Raw genomic sequence first — 26,114 nt, forward strand, 5'->3', positions numbered from 1 at the left:
AAAACCCATTTAACTGATTTCTCATTGAAAGAACTCCCACATTCATTTGTGGCACTATCTCTCCCTCTTTCTCTATACCCCATACAGTCCTCTTAATCTCAGTCCAGGTGTGTCCAAGTTTTTTGTACAATGGGCCACTTCATCAGAATTGTATACGTGTGAGGGCCGCACTCATTTTTCACTGAGAGAAAATATGGCCTTTAATAAAATATGCAGATTGAAATAAAGTAAATGACACAAAACCTTTACATTTCCTCTCACTGATTTCTGGACCTAGAAAGTTTTATCCTCTGAAGTAACTACAGATTCAGTATAAGTAAAAATGAAATAGTTTTATATTTATTCAAGGGATGCAATGAAATTAAGGTTCTGGACCGAAACCGGAAATTCAGGGGTCACTTAGCCAAAACCGAAAATGACCACCCCACCTTTAAAAATAAAACAAATAACCACACTTTTAATAAAAGTAACACACATAACATTACATAATTACATAACAATGTTATTTGTTAACAGCAATCTCAGGCATACCCAGATTCCAGCATGTACTGGTAGGCAACCATGGACATCATAGGAGTGTGATTGCTGTTAACAATCATATATTAATTAATATTATTATTGTATTTTTTTAAAATTTTGGTGTGTTACTAATAAAAGTGTGTTAAACACACCAAAATTGGACAAAAAATTCAATATTATATATGTGTATGATTGTTAACACCAATCACACTCCTATCATGCCCAAGCAACAAGTATATGCTGGAACCTAGGCATGATAGGACTGTGATTGCTGTTAGCAATTACACTCCTATCATGCCAAGTCAGCCAGTACATCTGAAACCTGGCTAGCTGCCCCCTTGTGTATGGATGTTACCAGCAGTATGGGGTCTGCACATCACTTGTGCCATGCCCTTGTGGCCACCCTGTGCCATGCCCCCCCACTTACGCATCCATGCTATCACACACACCCACCGATTCATATACTCATTCATTCACAGATTAATTCCCTCAATCACGCATAATCATTCATACACCCTCCCCCCCACCTTACATGCACTGCAGCTCTCTCGGTGCCGCTCACCGACTTCCGCAGGGGCCGCGGCCTCCTTCTGCGTTGTTCACATTCTGTGTGAGCAACCTCTCTTGTACTGCACAGAGAAAGCAGGAATGGAGCAGAGTCATGTAATGTGACGTAAATTCACGATCCCTGTTGCCCTGGCCGTATGTTGGACGCCCCTGCCTTTGTCTGTCAATTCTAGTTTTATGTAAGAAGCTCTGCAGAAATATTTGGCCCAATATGAATAGAGTATAATAATAGTAATCAATAGAATAGGGATTTAACACTAAGATACATCTTAGGGCATCTAAACAAAAGTTTGTGGACAAAAGCCTCAGTACAGGAATTGTCTCCTTAAATTCTGACATCCATTTTTTTCTATTTCACTTAGAATGTTACTAGCAATGAACATAAAAAGGTTGTATTTTTCAGCTGTGCCACCTGGTAGGCAGAAGAAATCCTGAAACTTATGAAAATTTGGATTTTTGTTCAAATTTCATTCACTTTTTATATTTAGTGCAAATATTACATTACACGTATGAGTACGGTTTCAAACAAAAGCACATTTTGTCATGAAAAGCAATATAATCATACCTGGGAACTCTCCGGGTTTGACCCAGAAATTGCTGGGTGAGCACTGCTTCTCCGGTTCTCCGGGTCAAGACACAAATCCTCCGTAGGCGGGAGCGGGGTCTTGACAGGAAAAATGGGCGGGTTTCCAACAGCCATCAGCGGGACCGCTTACCAAAGTCAGCGGGACTGCCCACCAACGTCAACGAGTGTGCAGTCCTGGCCGGGTCCCGCAAGGGAAGGCTCCAGGTAGCCGGAGCCCAGAAGTTCCCAGGAATTAATATAATATTAAGTTTTATTAGTACATGAAACATGAAAAGAAATCATAGTTGAACAAACATATAGTGAAAATTGCAAAAAAATGCTCTGGTCTATAGGGTACACAATATAATGAAAAGTTAAACAAAGTATTCATACCATGTTTCTCTTTTGTCCACAAATCTACCATGTTGATCACGAGGACACTGAATTAAAAATTTTGTGTATAACATAACTAGTAATATATTAGAGGAATTATACTATTACAGTGCACTTATTTAATAATGCTTCTGTTTTTTATAAGAACAGAAAATCGTTTCTCTTGTGGGAACATTTCTGAATAAAAATATTTTTTTCATTACTTTATTGTAAAATGGTATATAGTCTGAAAACCGCAGCAGAGAATAACAGTTCTTACAGTAAAATGGAAACTTGTGAAATTTCAGCTTTTTGTGCTGCTCCTGAGGTAATAATAATCTTTTCACTGTAGGCTGTGACCTCAAGAAACATGTTGCATTTAGTGATTTACCCTTCCAGTACCATAGTGGTGTGTGACAAACATATCCTACTGGCAGTGATAATTTTCATTATATAAAAAAGGTACCAGGGCACCACAATTTGGACTGGAACTCACTGTTCTAAATCTGGCCATAACTCAAAAATGCAATTTGCTAATGCTAATGTGTCATCAAAGGAAACTGGTCAAGTCAATGCGGGCTCTAGAGAGGGAAGGCTGGGGGAAGGGGGCTGGTATATTTAGGATAAAAGAACTATCACAATGCAAAAAGTACATCATTGTTCTTTTAATATGTAGCCAAACCAAAGAGAGTTATGGGAGTAATACTTGAAGACTTCCAGGCTAGGCATTGAGGAGCCTTCCGTCTACAGGTAGGTCGATGGCGTCGCTGGACAGGGTCGACATTATCGGCAAGTGGGGCCAAAAGTGTTGGTGGGCGGGGCTATCCCAACCGCTTTATATTTGTATGTGGGTGAAAGGGGATTTCGGGCCATAAACCTGGAGACCTGGAGAAGTGGTGCTTCACGTGGAATCTCCATCCAAGAGAGATGGGAGAGTTTCCAGGTATGGAGATGAGGTTGATCATGTTCCAAAAAACAAAAGCTAGGTACTACACTTGGAAATCCAAGACAGTGTGTAGGTTCCCTCTTTAAACAATATTATGGCATATGATAATTTCACTAATTTCAAAAAGTATTAGTTCATAAGTTGCTGTTCCTAGTCAACAGAGACTTTTTGGAATTTGCCAAAAACCCCAATGCTGATGAGTAAATTAAACCATTTGTACAAAATTAATAATGACCTGGATGATTTCCATTAAAGCTTCATTGTTTAATGCAGCTTAAAACAAGTGTAGAATTTACTTTGTCCCGAGGAAAGAACTGGGAGAGAATTTGTTCCTAGCAAACAAACCTGCCACATGAAAATCACGCATGAATAAATATGAAAGCACTGCAGACAACCGTTGACTATACATGCAGGACTAAAGGAAATTTACTGCAGTGTGGTACATTTCATTTCTACAAACTACGCAGCAGGCTTCATTGTATTTCTTCCTGGACCTGAGTATTTTGGCACACATCTTTGGCATTATAAAGTCTAATTCCTGTAGCACAAGAAGATCAATATTTTGACTGTTACGATCCCTTAACTGAAAAAACAACTAATTCCTGATTTTTGTTTACCTGTCAGGTTGTACTAAAAGTAATATCAGCTCTCTCCAGAAACTGGACTATTTGGACTTCACTAATAAACGGAAGGGATTATAAATACGAAAAGTCCTATGAAGCCTCATGGGCATTCTAAAATGCAGCCACCAGCCTTGTCACGTGCAGGTATCACGTCGGATTGTACGTCGACAATCTCGTTCTGGGTCAATGTAGATTACAGGGTCGTATACGTTAAGGAACATGGTACCCCCTAAAGACAATTGATTTCTTACCCTGTTTAGAAAAAAAAATAAGAAACAGAAGTTATAAAGAGAAATGTTTGAGGGAGATGTTTAACATGTTGTGCTAAAAAAATGCTTACATATGGTATACTAAAGTGTACATGTTAAACTATAGACTTTTCTTTTGCAATGAAGAGGGATATTTATGTATATGGTTTAAAGCATAGACAGTCTTCTCTAACATTTCATTGGTTGCTGTGGTGATAAGAACACGCTTCAAAGTTTGGAACAGAATTAAGTCTTACTGTACATACACCTAGTGCCATCAATATAAAAATATAGTTTATCAGTAACATTGCACTTAGCATTCTAATGAAGGACATATGTATATTTCATGCATTTATAGGAATGGAAGAAAACATAATTGCCAGCCTTTGTCAGTAACTGTGCAATGTTTCCAATATACAACTGACAACTTTGTCTTGCAGGCATAGAAATGTACCATCATAGTCATATAAAGAAAAAAGAGACAATAAAAATCTCTACTATTACATCCTCATGGTCACACACAATCGTTTGGGCACAATAGTATATCCTGTGATTGTGAAGGGACTAAACATATAAATGACCTATCAAGATCATATAACGGAATTTATAAATATAGCTACTGCTTTATTCATAATAGCCAATGGAATAGAGTCTTTACAGAATGTGATCTGAAGCTAGAGAACTGCATTATAAACTCATGCCCATATTTACTATAAATGTGAAATGAGTCAGGCTTTATGACAAGACAATAAAAATTTAGGTTTATTATGAATGCAAATATAGAGCTTTTCTGGTCTGCAATAAGCACTTATAATTGTGCTTGTATATCATTTTGTGGTAACAGAGATATGCATATGATATGGTTAAGCTAATTTATGAAATGCTGGAATTTATCTGTGTTTGTTCAACAGTACTTTAGGGATTGTAACAGAAACTAAATTGTAGATTATCTATAGACTCTTCAAATATCCGAATCAATAAATCTTTATCTGATACAATTAGATATGGTCAACCCTGATGTTCTTCTACCCGTTATTCAAATTTACAATCAGGATAAGAGGGGCAGCAGTTAAATAGAAGACTCTGAACACCAATAACAAATGAGGGAAACATTTCTATTTCATTCAACATATGTGTCAATAAACATTTTAATGAAAATAAGTATTGGATCCATATATACAGTTGTGTGAAAAAGAAAGTACACCTTCTTTGAATTCTATGATTTAACATATTAGGACATAATAACAATGATCTGTTCCGTAGGAGGTCTAAAAGTTAGGTAATACAACCTCAGGTGAACAACAACACATGACATATTATACCATGTCATGATTTATTCAGTAAAAATAAAGCCAAAGTGGAGAAGCCATGTGTGAAAATGTAAGTACACCTTTTGATTCATTAGCTTGTAGAACCACCTTTAGCAGCAATAACTTAAAGTAATCGTTTTCTGCATGATTTTATCAGTCTCTCAGATAGTTATGGAGGAATTTTGGTCCAGTCTTCTTTACAACTTTGCTTCAGTTCATTGAGGTTTACAGGTATTTGTTTATGCACAAAACAGTTCCCCCCACATCATTTCAATCGCGTTGCGGTCTGGACTTTTTTATGGGGCGATTGCAACATTAATTATTTTCTTTTTCAGCCATTCTATTGTAGATTTGCTGGTGTGGATGGGATTATTGTTATGCTGCATGACCAAGTTTCTGCCAAGTTTTAGCTATCGGACAGATCACCTCACATTTGACTCTAGAATACTTTGGTATACAGAGGATTTTATGGTCCACTCAATGACTGCAAGGTTCCTAGGTCCTGTGGCTTTAACCCCTTAATGGCCAATGACGAGCCATGCACATCATGCAAAAATGGTCAGTTAACAACCAATGACGTGCCTGGCATGTCATGACATTAAACAAGCTTAGAAAGAGATTTACTTACACTTGCTTAGACGGTGTTGCTCGATGTCAAGGAATTTAGCAACACCAAGATCGGCATCAGGAGCCATGTCTGGCCACAAAGGTGGCCTCGTGGGAGCTGCAATGGTGGTAGCTCAGATGGTCTCCCCAAGTAGCCCATGATGCTTACTGTTCCCTAACGTGGTGTCATAGCTACCCAGGACAGCAGGACAGTGTGTGAAAATCAGCACTATCCCTCGAAAACTAGAACTGTTGGGATATATGGGGTAAAGTGAGAAGGGAAAGTAGTATGAAACTAGGAAAGGAGTAGGTTGCTAGAAAGTGAGCGGGAGTATGAGAGCCAGTAATAAGCTACCACTTCTAGAGTTTAACTCTTGCAGTGCAATATAATTTAAGGATTTTAAGTAGACACTTACAAAGTATTGTTATCTGGAATTACTTTGAATTTGATGTATTGGTGAAGACAAGACACACCATTAAGCCACAGAGCATGTTTTAATATGTATCATAGTAGTCATAGTATGGTTAATAGTACTGAAAATAATATGAGAACACATTGAAGCCATTAAAACTTAGTATTGTTCTCTCTAGCTGCATCCTTAATTTTCTGACTTTGGGAAATACTTGGTATTAGTCCAGATTCACAGCTGCCAGAATTGGTGCTGCCCAGAGTACAATATACTTCCCACACAGTATGTGTGACTACGTGAAAAGGAAGTCTTTGATTCTAGGTCATTTTCACATAGCATATAATGTTGTGCTTTGTTGTTGTCTTACTGATTGACCAGTAGTAATGGCCAAACTACCATGTGCCTAATTCATTGAATGCCACAAGAAACTTGAACGTGCTTAATGATCATGGCTTGATTATTCAGTTGTCCATTTTCAAGGTGTCAGCATAGAATATGAATAAATTGTGTGATATGCATACCTGGGAACTTCTGGGCTCCGGCTACCCGGAGCCTTCCCTTGTGGGACGCGGCCAGGACTGGCCACTGACGTCAGCGGGCGGTCCCATGACGTCGCTGGGCGGTCCCGCTGACATCTGCGGGCGGTCCCGCCGGGGGAGTTCCCGCAGATGTCGGGGATGTTCCCGCTGATGGCAGCCGGAAACACCCCCATTTTAAGGGAAATGGGTGGGGAGCAGGGCGTGTCAAAACCCAGCTCCCGTGACTCAGAGGATTCGGGTCTTGACCTGGAGAACCGGAGAAGCAGTGCTCACCCGACAATCTCCGGGTCAAACCTGGAGAGTTCCTAGGTATGGTATCCATATGGGATTTTAGTTAGTTATGGAAGAAGGTTGTAAGGTAGCAGAACAATGAACATCCTTGTTCTGCTACCTTACCAAGGAGACCATTCATACACCAATACAAGCAAACCTATTCCATTGGATCTCTGAAAGCCTGATTTGGATTATATTTCCATAAAAACTACAGAGAAAGGTTACTATATGGGAAGAACATCCTGCAATGCTGCCCACATAACATAGTAAAGAGTGATGCAATGCCAATACTGCTAATCAGCAATACATAGTATTACCTTGAGTATTTAAGGGATTTGGAATGAAATGTAATGACCTGTCAGAAGAGTTATTGGTAAAGGTTAGTACATTGGCAAAGATACATTCTTTGATTTTAGTTCCAGCGATTTCACAAGCAAGGACTGTGACCAGTCAATTGTAGTAATGTTTTACCTTATTTCATTTTTTTCCATTAATGCTGAGTGATAAAGTTATTTTTTCCTTTTTTCTTACATTTGATTTGTGCTTTGTCTCAAAGGAAAAGTATAACAGTTTGTTCTGGAGGTACTAAATGCAAAATAGGAAAAGAAAACAGAAACCCATTTGTGCATAATGAGTGATATTTGCCTTATCTGGATCCAACAAACACACATTATTTTTTTTACCAGTGTTCTCTAGAAATATCTGTTAAAAAATAGGTAGATAGATATTGTTACTTGATGGTACTTATTGATTTTAAATATTTCTATTTATCTGTCTAGTGATTAAACATTAACTTTAAGTGTTAAGGGTAAAAGAGCAGGGGCCTCACACAGCCCCAAGTTGATCAGGCTGAGGGAAGCTATCCATGATCATAAATGTTATGTTGTATGAGCAAATGCTCTGTAGAAGAGACAATGATCCAAGTGCATAGAAAAGAAGAGTGTGGCATGTTGTGACTATAAAAATCCAGTGAGTTTGCGGTGTGATGTGGAGTTCTACTTATGTTCGGGACGGTATGTTTATGGAGGCGACATAGCTCAAGCTGTCTGCCGATCCCATTTTCTAAGGTGTTGACAGAAAGAAAACACAGTTTTTTTACATTCTATTTTATTTCAAGTGAAGTCAAGATACAAATATGTTTACAGAATATTTAGCTGTAGCTCCTGCAACCTGCTAGACAGCCCTTGACCATTAAAGAGGAGCTTAGTGAAGAAGGCAGAGTGAACTATTCATTCTCCTTTTCAAGACCATCAAAATCATTGGTCCCTTGGTTGTCATAGAGTCCTATATCGCTTGCAGCAGAAGGACTGTTCTAACCTGAAACAGGTACATGTGGATATATAGATATGAAGGCATTAGCAAAGACAACAGATGCATGCAGGGAGCCATGCAGAACATTTTGGACATTGTGGCCAAATTTCAAAGGGACAGTATTGTTTTGATGAACTTGCATTATGCATTATGAGAGGTAGAGTGTCATTACTGAGTGTCAGATGGATGCAAGTTCACGCCAATCTGTTTATTTATATTTGTGGAACCCCTTGGTTATCATTTACCGTTTAAGGACCTTTGGGTATTATGCTTAATTGTAATTGTCCTAATTGTCTCTATGGTCCATGATTCTTTCTTATAGTCTTTAGACTGGATTAGTGTTGGATTTAATAAAAATATAATTAAGTTCTAATTCTAAGATGCTATTTTAAGGGTTTAAACGCCCAATATCCATCTTACTAGTGAATAAGGCTGGCTGACTGTTTCAGTTCATGGAAATTTGCAGTTTAGACATGTCTCTAATGCTTATAGACCTAGATAGTATTGGTTTGGCCATTGAATTTATCTCACATTTGTTTCGTGGGCATCTGTTTTAGGGGCCAAGATCTAAACAAATGCCTTTTAGATGCATCCTTGAACAGCAAATCATCTGGATTTCAGATGCACATGTTTTTTTGTTTAATCGATACTTACTGGATACTATTGAATGAGGCCCAATTTTTCCTTGAGGGAATATTGTTTGTAAGTTATTGTATTCTGAACATCCGTACTGTCTTTATAATGCCAAAATTGATAGTAGATGGATGTGTGAAGTGCCATGAAATTAAACAGAAAAATGTTAAGCCCTAGAATGTAAAATAAACAATTACTATCCATTTGAGCTTTTTGCTTTATGGAGAAAAGGAAATACTGAACTTGTGTTTACGTCTAAACTGCTATAAATCATACCTGTTTGTTCCGTATATATATATATATATATACACACTACTGTTCAAAACTTTGGGGTCACTTAAAAATGTCATTGGTTTTTGAATGGAAAACAAATTTTGACCATTAAGATAATGGATGAGAAATACAGTGTCGATGTCCCTAATGTTGTAAATGACTATTGTAGCTGGAAACAGCTTATTTTTAATGGAATATCTTCATAAGCGTCCAGAGGCCCTTTATCAGCAACCCAATCTCCTGTGTGATGTTTAAAATGCTAATTGATCATTAGAAAGCCCTTTGCAATTACTGTATTTGCTCGATTATAAGACAAGGTTTTTTTTCAGAGCAAATGCTCAGAAAAATACCCCTCGTCTTATAATCGGGGTCGTCTTATAATCAGACCTCAAATAGGTCTGACTATGAGACGACTAAGATCCAGATCCCCCGCAGCTGCAGGGGACCCGGATCCTCCTGTCAACCCCCCCCGCCCCACTTACCGGTACTGCTGAGTCCCCGGTGTGTAGCTGGGGCAGTGTGTAGATGTCTACGCGATTCGCGCAGACAACTTCCGCTGCAGCAGGAAGGAGGTGTGGCTAGCAGTGGGGGTTGTCTGCGTCCATCGCGCAGACCTTCCCCGACTGTCAGAGATCAGACAGTCGGGGAAGGTCTGTGTGATGGACGCAGACAGCCATTGCTGCTAGCCACGCCTCCTTCCGGCTGCAGCGTAAGTGCGTGGGATCCACACGCTGCCCTGGCTACTTGACAGGAAGTCAGAAGCACCGGTAAGTTTGGGGGGGGGCGGGGGAGTGTTAAATGGGGGGCATAAGGCATTTCTGGAGGCAGAGTGCTCTGTGAAATGCCTTTTAACCCCCTTAATCCCACTCTGCCTCCAGAAATGCCTTTTTAACCCTCTATACGCCACTCTGCCTCCTGAATGCCTTAAACCTCCCTATATGCCACTCTTCCCCATAATATGCCTTTTAACCCTCTAAATGCCAGAGTAGCATATAGGGGTATAAGGCATTTCTGGAGGCAGAGTGGCACATAGGGGGTCAAAAGGCATATCATGGGGCACAGTGGCATATAGGGTTAAAAGGCATATCATGGGGCACAGTGGCATTTAGAGGGTTAAAAGGCATATCATGGGGAACAGCGGCATATAGGGGGTATAAGGCATTTCTGGGGCAGATGTGCATAACTTGGGGGCAGGTTGGAAAATAGAAATAAAAATAAAATATTTTTCTCAATCATAGCTTTTATTAAAAAAAAATAGTTTACATGAATTAACATTTACTGGCAAAACTTTTTTTAGGGTCATCTTATATTCAGGCTTTCTTTTTTTCCTAAATTAATATTCAGATTTGGGGGGTCGTCTTATAATCAGGGTCGTCTTATAATCAAGCAAATACGGTATAGCACAGCTACAAAATTTTGTTGTTTCCCATGAAAATAAATGTGTGTGTGTGTACATATATATACATGTATATATATATATGGTCCTGAAAGGAAATATAACCTAGGAGGTTTGTAAATCTGTTTATTTATCACAAGCTTAGGAGTTTGTTTAGACATTTTTGCATGAATGCAACGCTCCAGTACACCATTCACATAAGTCAGTAAATGCTTTTCATGAAAAGGTTTTTGAAATCCCTGACCAGGTTCTTAATTCACTAAATCTTTCTTCTGGCAACTTTTATCTGTTTCCATGGTTAAAAAAATTATGTATATGGAACAGAATTTGAGAGTGATAATGATGTGATGTCTGCTGCGACTAAAACAGGCTTGAAAGCATAATATTTTTTTATTTAAAGAATACTTTCAATTTAGGTATTGAAGTCACATAAGAACTGCAACATTAATTACGAATGAGTGGAATTGAATTAAAGTTAGAGGGAAAAATTATTAGTTGAAACAAACTTTTAAATCATTGGTCCATCTTTCTTTTCCTTCTTATCCAATGTGGTATATAAATATATTCGGGGCCAATACAAACCATTGTGTGGAAACCGGTCTAAGGCGGAGGAAAGGGTTTTTTACAGTAAGGACAATAAGGATGTGGAATTCTTTGCCTGCAGAGGTAGTTTTATCGGAGTCTGTACAGACGTTTAAACAGCAACTGGATGGATACCTGGAAAAACATAATATTCAGGCATATAATCTTTAATTATGGGGAAACAGCTTATTGATCCAAGGAGAGATCTGACTGCCATTTTGGGGTCAAGAAGGAATTTTTTTCCTTGGTTAGTGCAAACTGGGTTTTTTTGCCTTCTTTTGGATCAACAGCAACAAATTAACAGATATAGGAAAGGCTGAACTTGATGGATGCATGTCTTTTTTCAGCCTATATAACTATGTAACTGATGCAACATGCAGTTGACCAAGCCTATTTTTAAATCTGAGGTAAACAAACAGAAGGCAGTAGTTTTAGTATGAACAAATCCCTTGAGAGAACTGGGTAAGCATGAAAACTAAAGTATGTGTTATATTATATTTTATGGTTAGGGTGGATTTGCTATTCAGATTAGCTATTCTCTTTGATGAGAGAAAGATATTTGGGAGGGAAAGGATGCGGATTATACGAGATAAGCGGCAGAATTTTGAGATAACATTTGTGGAGCGAGGGAAACAATAGTGGGGAAGATATGGGAGATAATGTATATGATATAAGGAAGGAGAAATAATATTAATAATATATCACATTTTTCAATTTTGACAAAAGTTATCAGGCAGAAACATGAGTATTAAGATGCTTATGATAAACCTCCATTGTTGAGCGTGAAATGCGTAAGGCCTACTGGGTGCTGATTCCTCACTGAGGCTAGCCCAATGAGGCAAAAAAAATCAACATATAAAAATGCATCAGCTTGTTTGACAGTTATTTCCTCCAGGAGTTGCAGACCCAAATCCTGTTTGATATCTGGGGTAGCCACTTCCCTTGGAGAGCAAGCCCTGCCTCCATGCATTGCTAGTTCTGCCTCCTCACAAAGCCTCTCTCCAAGACAAGTGTTTCCTTTCCAGCATGGGTAATAGTGTAGCAAATAATAGAAATAATCAGTAGTTATATATATATATATATATATATATATATATATATATATTTTTTGTTGCAACAAACAACTCTGGTGCTACCTTGCATTTAAGTGTATTAGCAAAAAGGTTCGGGTTTTTTCCTTCGGAGCAGTGTCACTTCAAAACAAGCAACTAGTCATGTTTGGCTATGTGCTAACACATTTCACAGAGTAATATAAATACATGAACATGGAAATAAATAAGGACTGATTATGCTGTAAACTACAACTATGAATCATTCATACTTTCCATATCTTGATAAATTATATGTAGCCCACTTAAAGAAACTTGCAAACGGCAAATGTTTTTCTTGGAAAAATGCTCCCAGCTTGCTGGTGATTGCCAGTTAGCTCTGGTACTGAAAAAAAAATCTTGCAAACATGATAAGAAAATAGAAATTATTATTAGTACAGAAATAAAAATAATAGTTCATGCTATTTTGATGTGGGCTCTTTAAATTAGGATTCTTCTATAGCTTTCATGTTGGGTCAAAGAGCAACTATTTTGTTTAGCTCTGTTTTTGAATAAAAAAAACAACAAAAAAACCCTCAAAACTATACCATATATAAACACACACATACATATATCACTTTGGGGTAAATGCAATGCGAGAATTACGCTACTCTGAAATATATATAGTTGGAAATAGGTCAGGTTTTCCTAACAACATTCAGCACAACCAATTTTGTTTCTAGTTTTATTGGCCCGTTGCTTCCCAAGGATTCTTATATGTTTGCTAGTCACTGCCAAATCTGTGTGAAAAAAACATGTACATGACAATGCAGCATATCCGTCTGTGTGTGCCATTGTAGTGGAGCTTATGCCTCACTGCCTCACTGGCCACTCTGTCTGCGCTTGGGATTCCACTGCAGCCTTTAAATATGCTGGTTATTTTTATCCTCCTACGTAGTGCCTTCAAAACCCGACCCACCAGCAACAGCCAAACAATATTTCCCTTTAGTCGGGAGGGGAAATGGAGACAGTCCAGGTTTCCTGAAGTCACGTGGTGTTAAAATCAATGAAAAAAAGTGGAAAAAATTTCTTCTTTCTCACTAACTCCCTCTCTCTCTCTCCCTCCCACCTCTTCGACCGTAGCAGGCTGCTATCCAGCTGTACAGAACAGTATTAAAACATAGCAGAAGAGGAGGAGGGCAGCAGCATGACAGAAATCACGACCAAAAAAACCAGGAGAAGGGAAAAAAAAATGAAAACAGTGGATTCTGGCAAATCAGCGGCAGTAAGTAGAGCATTAAGGAAATGACAGGCTTCTACAGACCATCAGCCCATGAGAGGCGAGGTGATGTCAGAGCGCACTCCAGGATTAGCAACCCTTAAAAGCCGCACATCTCTCAGAGAAGCTGAGTCTGGCTGTAGCCTAATTTATGAAAGGGAGAAAGGCGAGTGCTGGGATCCATCTGGAAACCAGTATACTGCAGGTCTTTGAGACTTAAAAAGTTCTTTACACATCTACTTGTATAAAATGTTGATAGTAATATCAGCACGCGAACATACCACATCAGATAAACAGATACGCGTAAAATTGTTCTTTTTTTTTAAGTGAACATTTTCATTTTCAGTTTGGAAATACAAAACAGTTAATATCTACATAATATTTAATCTAAATATGTATATGTATCTTGTTTATAAGGTATACGACATATTATACTATGCATTATCAGAAGGCTAACAAACTCCATTCCTGTGGACCAGCTTTTATATTTATGTCAGAACATTAAGACTGATCCTTTTATCTGGGGGAAAAAATAAATAATAAGAAACAAAGCATTTTGGACACTGTTCTCAAAATTGTGAGTGTACTGGACTTGGAAGTTGTATCAAGTTTGAGAATGGAACCAATATGTCCAACACACATGCTCCTGCGTGCTTGACGGACAGTAATTCAGCTTTTTTTTGAGAATATATGAATAATGCTGTGGCGGTGCATGTGATTTGCACTTCCTGTCTCTTGGCCCTAAAATAAATATTTCCCAGAATGCTCCCCACCTCTTTAGGACTGGCTGCTTATTTTGTGTCATTCTTAATTTTTGTAACATGTTTTGTAACTGGAGCAGGAAATCATTAGAGAGTTGGAAGGATAGATGTGTCGTCAAAATGGCAAATAGGAAACAAAATTATAGGAAACAAAATGTTTAAAGGATATGTAGACAGTTTTCAAAGTATTAACGATGGTTGCTTTTTGTAACAAGATATTACGCACATCCTATTAACTACAGAGAGAGATACGTATGTTTAGATAGCATAATTTATACCCTTTAGTGCAAGGAGCATATGCTGTTTATGATGTTTCTAGGAAAATTATTTACTTGTCAATTTAGTTTTACAAACCAGTAATTGTGATTTACGTTTATTATTTACTGAGTTAAGTATTAAGCTATCCCAGGTACACAGTTTTTGCAAAGAAAGCAAATAAAGAATAACCATTACTGTGATAATAGTCAGTTATAAAATGTCAAAATTAATCATTACAAAGCGTTTCTTCAGTTTTGTAAGGTTTTTTGTGGACTTATATGATATTAAATAAACACATGCTTTATTTTTACATAAGACTGGAGAGTGCCTGTTCATTTCTCCTTTGTTATTTTTTTTATCCATGGTACGTTACTGGTCCAGTACATCAAGGTAAGAAAATAATCATGACTGAGGTAAGGTCTACTAGTACTCCTTAAATAAAGAAAGGCGCTGACACCATAAATTCTATTTGCACATTCTTTACTTCAGCTATGAATTATTTTATGGCCTCAGCTACACATACACATCCAGCACACTGTGACACTGATGTTGTACATCATAAGGCCAACCAACATTTTATTCGAACATACTTCAAACAGTTGTCCTGAACATAAAAAAACACTTAACAAAGGATCATACTTGAAATATTTATCTTGTTTACATGCAATAATTTTCCACAGCCAATCTGCAATGACTGTTTCAAACAACTATACCACAAGACGGGTAACTCATGTACCATACCAGTCAGAAAAAAACATAAACTACTGCCACAGCCTCCAATATGCTATACCTTGCATATTACAGGTTCCCTCAAACCTCCACGCTTTTTAAAGACCTGACTGAACTGACATGATTAGAATCCAACCCCACATCTGTGAGATGTACCCCATTCTGATGAAATAGACTAGACAGTTCATCCTTCCAATTCAGACACCTAACTGTCTCCCAACAACACAAAAACTCTTTGGATAAGCGGGCCAAAATTAATGAAAATCTGCTTTCATATTGCTCACAAGCTCCTTAATAGGAATCTGGCCTAAATCATTACCTCACATGCAGCAAAGAGGACTGGTACTAGACAGGAGTTAAACAAAAACCTCCATAATGCAAGGAAGATGTATACAAGAAATCCATGCCAACGTGTTTTCATGTAGGGTGCAACAGATGGGCTTCTTGCCTGGGCGGCTATTTGGTTGAGGGTCAGCCCTGGGCAGGGGAATATGCCTACAACTGGAGGGACCCACTTTTTCAGACATGTATGTGTGTATATATATATATATATATATATATATATATATATATAGGCATAGACACATATATCAGGCAGAAACGGTCATACGTATAGGGTAGATTTATGACAAAAGGAGATGAAGATTTTGGGTGGCAGCTAGGAATTAGTAATAAAATGCCAAACTGGATTTCATATTTCCGCTGTCATTTTATATGCTACATAGATGACCTATGTGAATAATAGAGGTGATATTTCACTCAGACGTTAGCCCAGAGTAACATAATGTCTGCTGGGCTCTTGGCATCATGTTTTTTTATGAGTAATATTTAACAGAAAACGTCCCACAAGACAATATAACCTTGGATTATATGGTTTATTATTGGTACTATTAGAATATTTAGCTACAAAGTATTTAGTTAAAAACTACCTGAGAACAGGTCTCCTGGGTTATTGTTTTGTTTAACTCTTCTGATATTATGCCACTCTGACACTAAAAGAAATATATCAGGGAACATAAAGTCCATACTTAAAATAACGTTATCTCATATCCAATAACATGATCGTTCTGTATAACTGGCTGCTCACACTAATCAGAAGATTAATGCCTGAATAAAAAAATTTTGGTTTATGTTAGCCAACTCAATGTGTCCCTATAGGCACAAATGCTCAACTCCCTCTTATGGAACACGCAGTAAACTTGCATGTGTAGCTTGGAACTGGCTCCAGTGATCCTCCTCCCTCTACAAGAACCGAACGCTTTTGAAAGCATTTGATTTTTTATTGTCTTTGTTTCTGCTCTAATTATTCTTTGTGACTTTATTGGGAGGTGAGGAGAGTAAATCTTTGGTGGTTGCTCCAAAAGCTGTTGACCAGCATGAACCTCTCAAAAATGTCATCATTTTGTAATTTGTATTAGCACATCTAGTTTTACTCAGCAGGATCAGACTGACAACTATGCACCTTCTGTGGAAAAGACAGGGTTTGACAATGATTTCAACTTGGGGATATCGATTTCCCTTGTACACAGCTGGATATTTCAATATGCAGTACTTTAGGACACACGGGTCATCTGATCACATGGGGAACATAATCCTACACAGCAAATACACAAAATGGAGTGACCTGATTCCTTTTGTTTCATTTTGAAGTACCAAGCTGTCCCTGAATAAAGCATAGTAATATCTGTGAGGACCCTTTAATAGATTTTAAAAAAAATATATGTATTATGGAGTTGAGGTTGAAGGGCTCTTCTCTTCTGCAAACCTCCAGTTTAGTTAGCACACACGCTATATATATAATAAATGTTTGCCAAATGTATGAAAAAATCCCACAGTGCAGCCACAAAAGCTTATCCATCCACATTTACGTCACAATAATAATTTGCAAGGTTTTTAATAAAACAATAATTTCTGTCTAAGTGCTGAAATCTACTTAAACCCTATTCGCATTGCAGCATTTAGAAAATGAAAAAGTGATGACAAATTCGTGTTCCAAGTTTCATGGATTCGCCTCATCAGTGAAATAATATATATATAAAAAAAATCCAATAATTATGATTGCTGCAACTTCCAACAAATATGTGATGCCTTTAACTGAGAAATACAGTGATTCAGACTTCTGTAATCTCAGACATCTGCACAAATATTCAAGAATTTCTGAGTTTATATGTCTAAGGGACATTTTGAAGCACTGTAGGTTGTTTCCTGCAGTGGTTTAAAATCTTAATCTCCTCCATAGATAAAGTGCAACGGCGCCAATTGTTTCACCCTGACCAACAAAGACTATATACACAGCTATACACAATAGGAATATATTACACTTTTTATACTTCCAAAAATACTCTACACTTGGTTACACACATTTTATAATCTTCATTAAAACAAAAACAAACACAACCTCGGCATTTGTATATTTAAACAAGGCAGATGCATTTGTGATTTAACAACCCTGCTGTTTTTGGCTTAGCTTGGAGCATGTCACCTTGGTCATGGTGATGACATCATCGACAAGCCAGTTGTTTCTCAGAACCATCAATTCTCCAAGACTGAAAGACTGTGACTTATGCAGGAAAACTAATTAGATGTGAACCCAAAGTCCTACAGCTGGAAATCCATGGGGAGTTTGTTTCACTCGTGGCACTTTCAGTAAAAGGGCACATTTCTATACATAATGTCTAGTGTACTGCTCACTCATTAGACCTTTAACAATACTCAGTTTATAACTCATTTTAATGAGTACAATCCTGCACTGTTGTACATGTCTTTCAAATAATAATTCCACATAAACATGCATCCTGGGGATAAAAATCAGCTCTGGCACTTTAAGGCCAGTAGCCACTAAAAAACATAGATGCTGTTGTATGTGCCGGTGCATTCTACGCTCTAACACTCTTGCAATGTGCGGCTGTATGTATCTAGCCAGCCAAGGACTGGATCTGCCACTCGACTCAAGCAGCAGTAAAAGTAAGTGCGCGGCACCACCATCCACCGACTCATCAAGCATTTGCCAGATCTGTCACATGACAAATTTGGGTCTGTTGGCATCTTGGTGTTTAATTTCTCTCTTGTGTCAATATTTCAAATTTGATTGAGCTGAGTAGAGAAAAGGGGGTACTTTTGTCAGATTGGGTAAGTTAATAACCAAGTGTTAGATATGTATTGAACTCATTTTTTGACCATCACTGACAATCTTATCAACCTGACACTTTATTCCCAAGCCGCTTGATCGTATGTCTCTCCCTCTTGTGTAAAGTGTGTTAGCCATTACCTCTGCTTTAGGGATTTTATTTGTTGAGGAATTGTCAGTAGAAATTCTCCAACTGGTTTTGTGGTCATTTAAAAATTCTTAGGAAATAACAGGCATAGAGATTTAAATTGTTGTCCGTGTGGGAATCTGTCCATTTGCAATGTAACAAGTACATTTACCACACAAACTGTAATAAAATATTACAGGAATCCTTAGATCAAAAACACAAAAATTGAAATCAAGAAATGTGCTTTTCATATATTCTGTGTGGAGGTAATTCCACTGTAATATTTGCAATAGTTGTGTAATATATGCAGCTGTGCGACCAGATGGCCCACATCCATTTAAAACATAAGTTTCATTTCCATTAATATAAAGGCATTACAAACATTCATTTCGTCACAGATACCACCAAAAAGTCCGTTTTGGATTCTGTAGAGTAGATGACTCACTGTCACAAGCATAAAGCTCATTTGTCAATTTTCACTGGCTTTAATTCATACCAGAATGCTCACAATTGCTATTATTTATCATGCAGTACTTGCCTTAATTCCACCCAGCAACATTTTTTCCAGCTATTTGTTTTAAGAGTGCTTTGAGCTATAGTGTAGGCATCTATAAACCGAAAACAGTCATCTTTAGCCTAACAATTTCTCCTAAAAACTGTTCTAGTGATTTGTTATTACGCATGCTTAACTGTATAAATTCATTTTTACACCTTTATGGTTCTGAAAGGGTTGAAGGTACTAGTAAATAAACATAGAAAACCAGTTAACCCCTTAACACCCTTATCACACACTATTACATCCTAAGGGACGTGTTCCAAATGACCTTAGAATGTAATAGTATGTCACACTCATCCCATTTAATGGTTTTGAGGCCTTTTGGCTCTTTTAAGAATTGTAGGCCCTCATAGCCCCTTACACTACCTTTGATACACTGAGCTACACACCGAGCTACATACCCAGAATTATGCAGACAAACACATGCTTTTGGGCCCTCATAGCCACAATTGGCACACTGAACCATATCCAGTACAAACTGCATCACATCGAGCCACACGCTAACACCTCTTTTAAAAAGAAAAGGACCCAGAATGTAATATCATACTTTTAACTGCAACAACTTCTTAATTTAAAGCCAGTGCTTTAAGCACAGGACGTTTGCTTGGCTTGATCTGTTCTTCATTAAAATATGTTGATTAATAATAATATTTTTTTTTTGTTAAACATAGCATCCCAAATCATTAAATCAATTAATTTATCCACAATTAATGAAAATTTTCTGGTTGTGTTAGTAAAAACGTGTCAAACCATATTTTGCTGTAGAAAATATGGAAAAAAAATCGACATGACTAGTATTCATTTTTTTTTCTTACTTATCCTAAGGTAGGGTTGAAAGTTCCTATTATCAAGCATTGCTTACATTTTGGGGAATGTTCAAATTTCCATAATGCAACATGTGGGCAAAAGAAAGGAAGGATGTACTCCAACAAATAAAAGTCGAAAAATGTGAAATGTATTGAATAAAAACATAAAACCCAAAAATATACCATGTTTATAAAAATGTGATTGCATGCAAATATTTCCATCTTCTGCGAATTCATGGAACTTTCCATGTATCTGCACATAAAGGTGAGTTTGATCTTTATCTCCTTCCATACACAATACACTGCATGTCACATTATATTAAATTACATTCTTTTCCCTGCAAAAACAAATAGCTTATTAAAAGGGTCCATTTGCACAAAGTAAATTGAGTAAGTAAAATGTTAAGGTAATACAAAACTGCTTTTATTTATTTTTTCACGGTCTTTGCTCCCATTAAAACATACCCCCATCACTAGTCCTTTCGCAATATAGTGCAAAATTGAAATGTAGCCACATTTTGCATTTGGGTAGATTTTATGTTTGGTTTTCTAATAAGGTTAGGCTTAAAATAGCTGAATGGAGAGGTTTAGCTGAACCTCTCAAACATACTACAGGAGAGCTTGTTGTGTTAAATTTGTAAAGTGTAATCATATTTAATCAGGAAATAGTCACTCTCGGGGTAATGGTATAAGATAAATTGGGTTAATAAAGGTTTAAGTTAATATACAAGGTTCATACTTACATATAGATCTGTATGATATTCTTTAAGTTGTTCAAGTTGCATGCAGTAAAGTCATCACGGCAAATTATAGATTTTCTGTCAATATTTGGTATAAAAATGGGTGAAACAGTAGTATAGTGGAGAAAACATATCATTCTATGATGCAAAAACTCAACTCTTTCATACTTTTTGGATATTTCTTTAATGTGCAGGCACTTTAACTGAACAGCTAAACCCAGCACAACTAAATTGAAAGCAGCAGAACTGGTTTAAAATAATCCAATTCCAAAACAACCATAGTGAGTTATGGTGTTCTGAAATCCCATTCTAATCTACCCAGCAGGGGTGTTGCTAGGTCACATAAAGTCTAGAGCCCATAGTAGATTTGATAGCAGTGGAGTAAAGAAGCTCAGACTCGCATTCAGACAAAATACATGTGTATAGACACTATATGAACAAAAGTATTGGGGCACACCTCTTATTTGTTAAATTCAAGTGTTTCAATCAGACCCATTGCCACAGGTGTATAAAATCAAGCATTTAGCCATACATCTAGCCTTTAGAAACATTTCTGAAAAAAAAATGGGTGGTTCTGATGAGCTCAGTGAATTGAAGCATGGTTATGTGATAGGATGCCACCTCTGCAATAAGTCTGTTTGTAAAATGTCATCCCTGCTAGATATTCCATGGGCAACTGTAAGTGATATCATTGGAAAGTGGAAGCTGCAACTCGAAAGCGAAAGACCATATAATGTCCCAGAGTGGGGTCTGCTGATTCCATAGCAAAAGAGTTCCAAATTTCCACTGGCATTAACATCAGCACAAAAACTGTGCAGCAGGCGTTTCATGGAATGGGTTTCCATGACCAAGCAGCTGCATGCATGCCTCACATCACCAAGTACAATGCCAAGCCTCAGGTCCAGTGGTGTAAAGCATACTACCACTGGACTCCGGAGCAATGGAAACGTGTTCTGTGGAGTGAGGAATCACACTTCTCGGTTTGGCAGTCTGATGGGGAGTCTGGGTTTGGCTGATGCCAGGAGAACGTTACCTGCTTGACTGCATTGTGCCAACTATAAAGCTTGATGGAGGAGGGATAATGGTATAGGGCTGTTTTTCAGGGGTAGAGCTAGACTTCTTTCTTCTAGTAAAGGGAAATCTTAATGCTTCACCATACCAAGACATTTTGGACAATGCTATGCTTCCAACTTTGTGGGAACAGTTTGGGGAAGGCCCTTTTCTATTCTAGCATGACCATGCCCCAGTGCACAAAGACATGGTTGGATTAGTTTGGTGTGGAAGAACTTGACTGGTCCGCACCGAGTCCTGACCTCCGACCCATGAACAGACAGACTTTAAAATCTTGCAGAAAGCCTTCCCAGAAGAGTGAACGCTGTTATTGCTGCAAAAGGGGCATGTATTTAGAATGCAATGTCATACAAGTCCCTATTGATGTTATGGCCAGGTGCCCCAATACTTTTGTCAATATACTGTATATAGACACATGTATATATATATACTTATGATTAAGCAATATTAGCACAATATATCTAATTTCAGATTTTTTACAAACTGCCTCTTTCTGGTCAACTGCTTTGTTTTTATTTTCAGGGAATTTTATGGAATCCCTCTGTTGAGCCGAATAAAGTTTGGAACATAAAAAGACAGTGAAATCTCAAAACATAACTTATAGAGCTCCTACTGAGAATCTACATGTATTTCCATATACACACTGTTAAAAACTATCATGGTCAGCCTACTGGTTTATGGTACATAGAAACATACAATTTGATGCCAGATAAGTCTTGCCATCTATGCCCCCAAACAGCCTGCCTGTGCCATCTTTGCCCCAATCAGCCAGCCTGTGCCATTTTTGTCCCAATCAGCCTGCCTGTGCCATCTTTGCCCCAAACAGCCTGTCGTCCCCACCTTTGCCCTAAACAGCCTACCTGTGCCATATCTGCCACTCAGTTACACATCTATGCTACCACATACATATTCATTCACAGATACTCATTCACAAATACTCATTAATACACCCTCCCCACCCCTTACCTCAACTGTAGTTTTCTTTGTGGCACTCGCAGACTTCCATACAGGCCCACAGCTTACCTCTGCATTACTCATACACTTTTATCACCCATGGAAAGCAGGAACACAGCAGGGTCACGTGATGTGACAAAGTAATGTGCTTCTGCTGGGCAGTACAAGAGAGGTTGCTGGCAACACAGAGGTAAGCAGCATGCCGATACGGAAGTGATCACAGGGGGCGAACGGGCTCTCTTGTGTGGTAGGCCCGGTCGTATATGCCTCTCCTGCCAGCATGGTTGCTGCGGGCTCAGGGAAATTGCACAGCAGAGAGTGTGTCGTGACGCACACCAAGGGGCAGGGCAGGTTGGGTAGTGGATTTAAAAATCCGGAACTGCTTACTGGTTCCTGAAGTTTTATTTATTACAATCTTGGCTTGTCTGCTTTATAATTTTGTACCTGGCTGACCTGATTTGTCTACCATAACTGGCTATCCTGACTAATCGCTCTGTGTACTGACCCTGTATGCATCTGATTACCTGTTTGGTGTACCAAACCTATCACTGACCAACTACCTGCTTTGCACACCTGACCTGGCCTTTGGCATTTGTCCAGGCATTTACCTGCAACATTAATTTTACAGGTATCTACTATTGTAGTGCTTTGCCACATACACTAAGAGACTGTTTACATCTGCTTATATCTAAGCCTCTTCACTGTTGGGATCACCCAAGTCCCTGTCTGCTTATCTTAGGGCTATGTAAAGAACAATAATTGACACAAATGCTTAAAAAAAACCATTCATTTAATGAAGCAAACATATAGGTGATTATGAAGGCACATTTTAAAAGTTATATTCAACACATGCCATTATGCAATAGACAAGACGATTGGTTAATGTAATCAGCAAGAACAGATTACAACACAAATAAGCAGCACATTTAAACACAATAAATCAACATCAGCTGTACTGTATGGACATCCTTCATATTTTCCATATTTATTTAACTAAAGTATGCTAATGTACTACTGGTTCAAATATAGGAGGTGAAATGTTGATGTGGATCAGGTTTTGTTATACATACATTAAACTTTTTTTATATTGTTTTTCGTATGCACTTTAGGATCAGTTCAAGCTCATGTTAAAATTATATGAAAATGATCTTTATTTAATTATGTACATTGTGTTAACACAGATGTTATCTGTCGGTTTCTTTCCCAGAAGTATATTTGTCTGGCCTTGCTAATTTACAGCTGCAATATACTTTAGGCTAGCTTAAAACTTTTAAACACTGCAATATGTATTACTAATGGCTAAGTATTTTGTCTCATATAGTTATGGATGTGCTTTAAATCCATCCATACAGTATGTACATGTTCTTTGTAAACAGAAACAGGACACAATGTAAAGATTTTTATAGTGTATACATATACCGTAATTTCTCAAACTTAGCATTACTGGTTCTATTTTTACATTTATGTCTTTTATATGTATGAACAAAAGGGGTTACAGTGTGTGTATAGACATTTTTTCTCTCTATGAATAATATTAGGAGGAGAACCATGGAGCACCTTAGTGAAAAAAGTGAACGGCAAATATCAATTATTGTATTTAAAAATATAATTAGATCACTTCTGTGTATTTTGCCAAGGGGTCACAAAGGAGCTTTTAATGCTCTATTTTTTTGTAAATATTTACTTATTTATTTATTTGATTTTATCAAGAAAATAAACATAGCCATGGTATACAATCCCAAGAAAGACATATACCCTAGTTCACAATTTTGACATCCAGTTATTAAAATAATTAGTATATCCCATTTCAGGCAGAAATGACCCCCCTCTTTCTGCCACTGTTGGTTTGTCATGGCATGCTTAGCATTGTTTCCCAACTATCCATACATCTCAGGCACATTGATTTATGCTCCTATAAGAGCAAATTTCACAATAGAGAGATCGCTCATGGAAGGAGACAATTCCCAACACACAGACCCGTGAAGACCCTCAAGTCCCTGCCTGGATTGTGCTTTTCTGGTAGTGACGACAGGTAGTGCGTCAGCTGCCACTATCTAAACCTATCTAGCATTCTCAGTTCCCTTGTCTAAGATAACGGGCAAAAATCTGAATCCATCATATCACAGGCCCTTGGCAGATAAAGGACATCAAGAAATTCCCATTCCACTCGTGTACCCCCCTCATGGAAGTCTGGATTGCACCTGCGCCATTGTGTGGACGAAGGGGTATAGCCTGAACATCTTCATACCTTAATATCCACTTCTCCACTTTGATTAGCTTTGATCTCAACACAACGTATAGTGATAGAGATAGGGATGATTTGAAATAAATACAGAAACCTAGGGAGTATGTTAATTTTTATTATAAATTCAATCAATTTAGGATAGTGCTCTTCTTACACCAAAGTGTTAAAAATAAAAGAAAATGGCACCTTACAAATTCCAAATGTACAACTCCATATGAATGTATATATAAAAAACAGAAATGGAAAAAAACACAATCTAGTGTAGTATAGTTACCAAAAAATATTTTAATTAAATGTGGGCAATGGCAACTCATTGTTGAGCAGTCCGTTGATCATATGTTTCATGTGGAAATGAGACCCTTGGGGTAGCTGTTTTCTTCTCTTCCCGGTTCCAGTTCCTTCAAGTAGATATGTGTTCAATAGAGGCAGAGCAGGGTTAAAAATAATAAATATTTATTTGTTGCATAAAAAAATATAAATAAAAATTAAATAATCAAATAAATAATTATAAAAAAAAATAGAAAGTCTCTCAAGGTCCACTCTGCTCCTCCATATACAGCGCATTTAACCCCTCTGACTGGGCTTTTTCAAAGTGATACTTAGTATGATCTCCCAAGAGAGAAAATTTGCCGTGGAGCCCTAACTCTTAATTGGTTAAAATTCCTATGTTGGTGCATTAGCTATTGTGAGTCCATATAGTCACTGAATAATCTGCTTTTTATGATTCAATTCTGTATAATTTGTTGACTGGGTATAATTTGTTGACTGGTAATGAGGTATTAATCAGCATCTATGCAGTCACGATAATGTTAATAAGGATAATATGTACTTTTCTGGTATGGAAAATATTTTTTAAAGTTTACCCCATCAATCCCATGGGGCAAGGGTGAAGGATAGGGCAGAGGATGGAGGTCTGTGGCCCTCTAAAGGAGCTTTTTAAAAATATTTGAAGCACAGCTAGAGTAAAAGGCATGGGTAGCTTGACATTGGTGTAGACAGGTATACCCAGGATAAATTAAGGGAGGTTACATTATTGCATAGTTTCATATTGATTTAACGTTGGTCTTTGTATTATAATGAGTATTATTAAACATCTTGCTTTAAAATATCACCACTTCTGATATTTCTTCCTTGTACCCTTTAGAACGTCTTCCTAGAAAAGTCTGAATAAAGGAACTGCTTGAAATGATGTAATTTACAGTGACTTTGCAACCTGGATACATTTAGAGGAACTGTGTCTGCATAGAAATTGTTTGTATT

Source organism: Spea bombifrons, chromosome 1 (genome assembly GCF_027358695.1).
Source record: "Spea bombifrons isolate aSpeBom1 chromosome 1, aSpeBom1.2.pri, whole genome shotgun sequence".
In the NCBI taxonomy this organism is placed as follows: Eukaryota; Metazoa; Chordata; class Amphibia; order Anura; family Pelobatidae; genus Spea; species Spea bombifrons.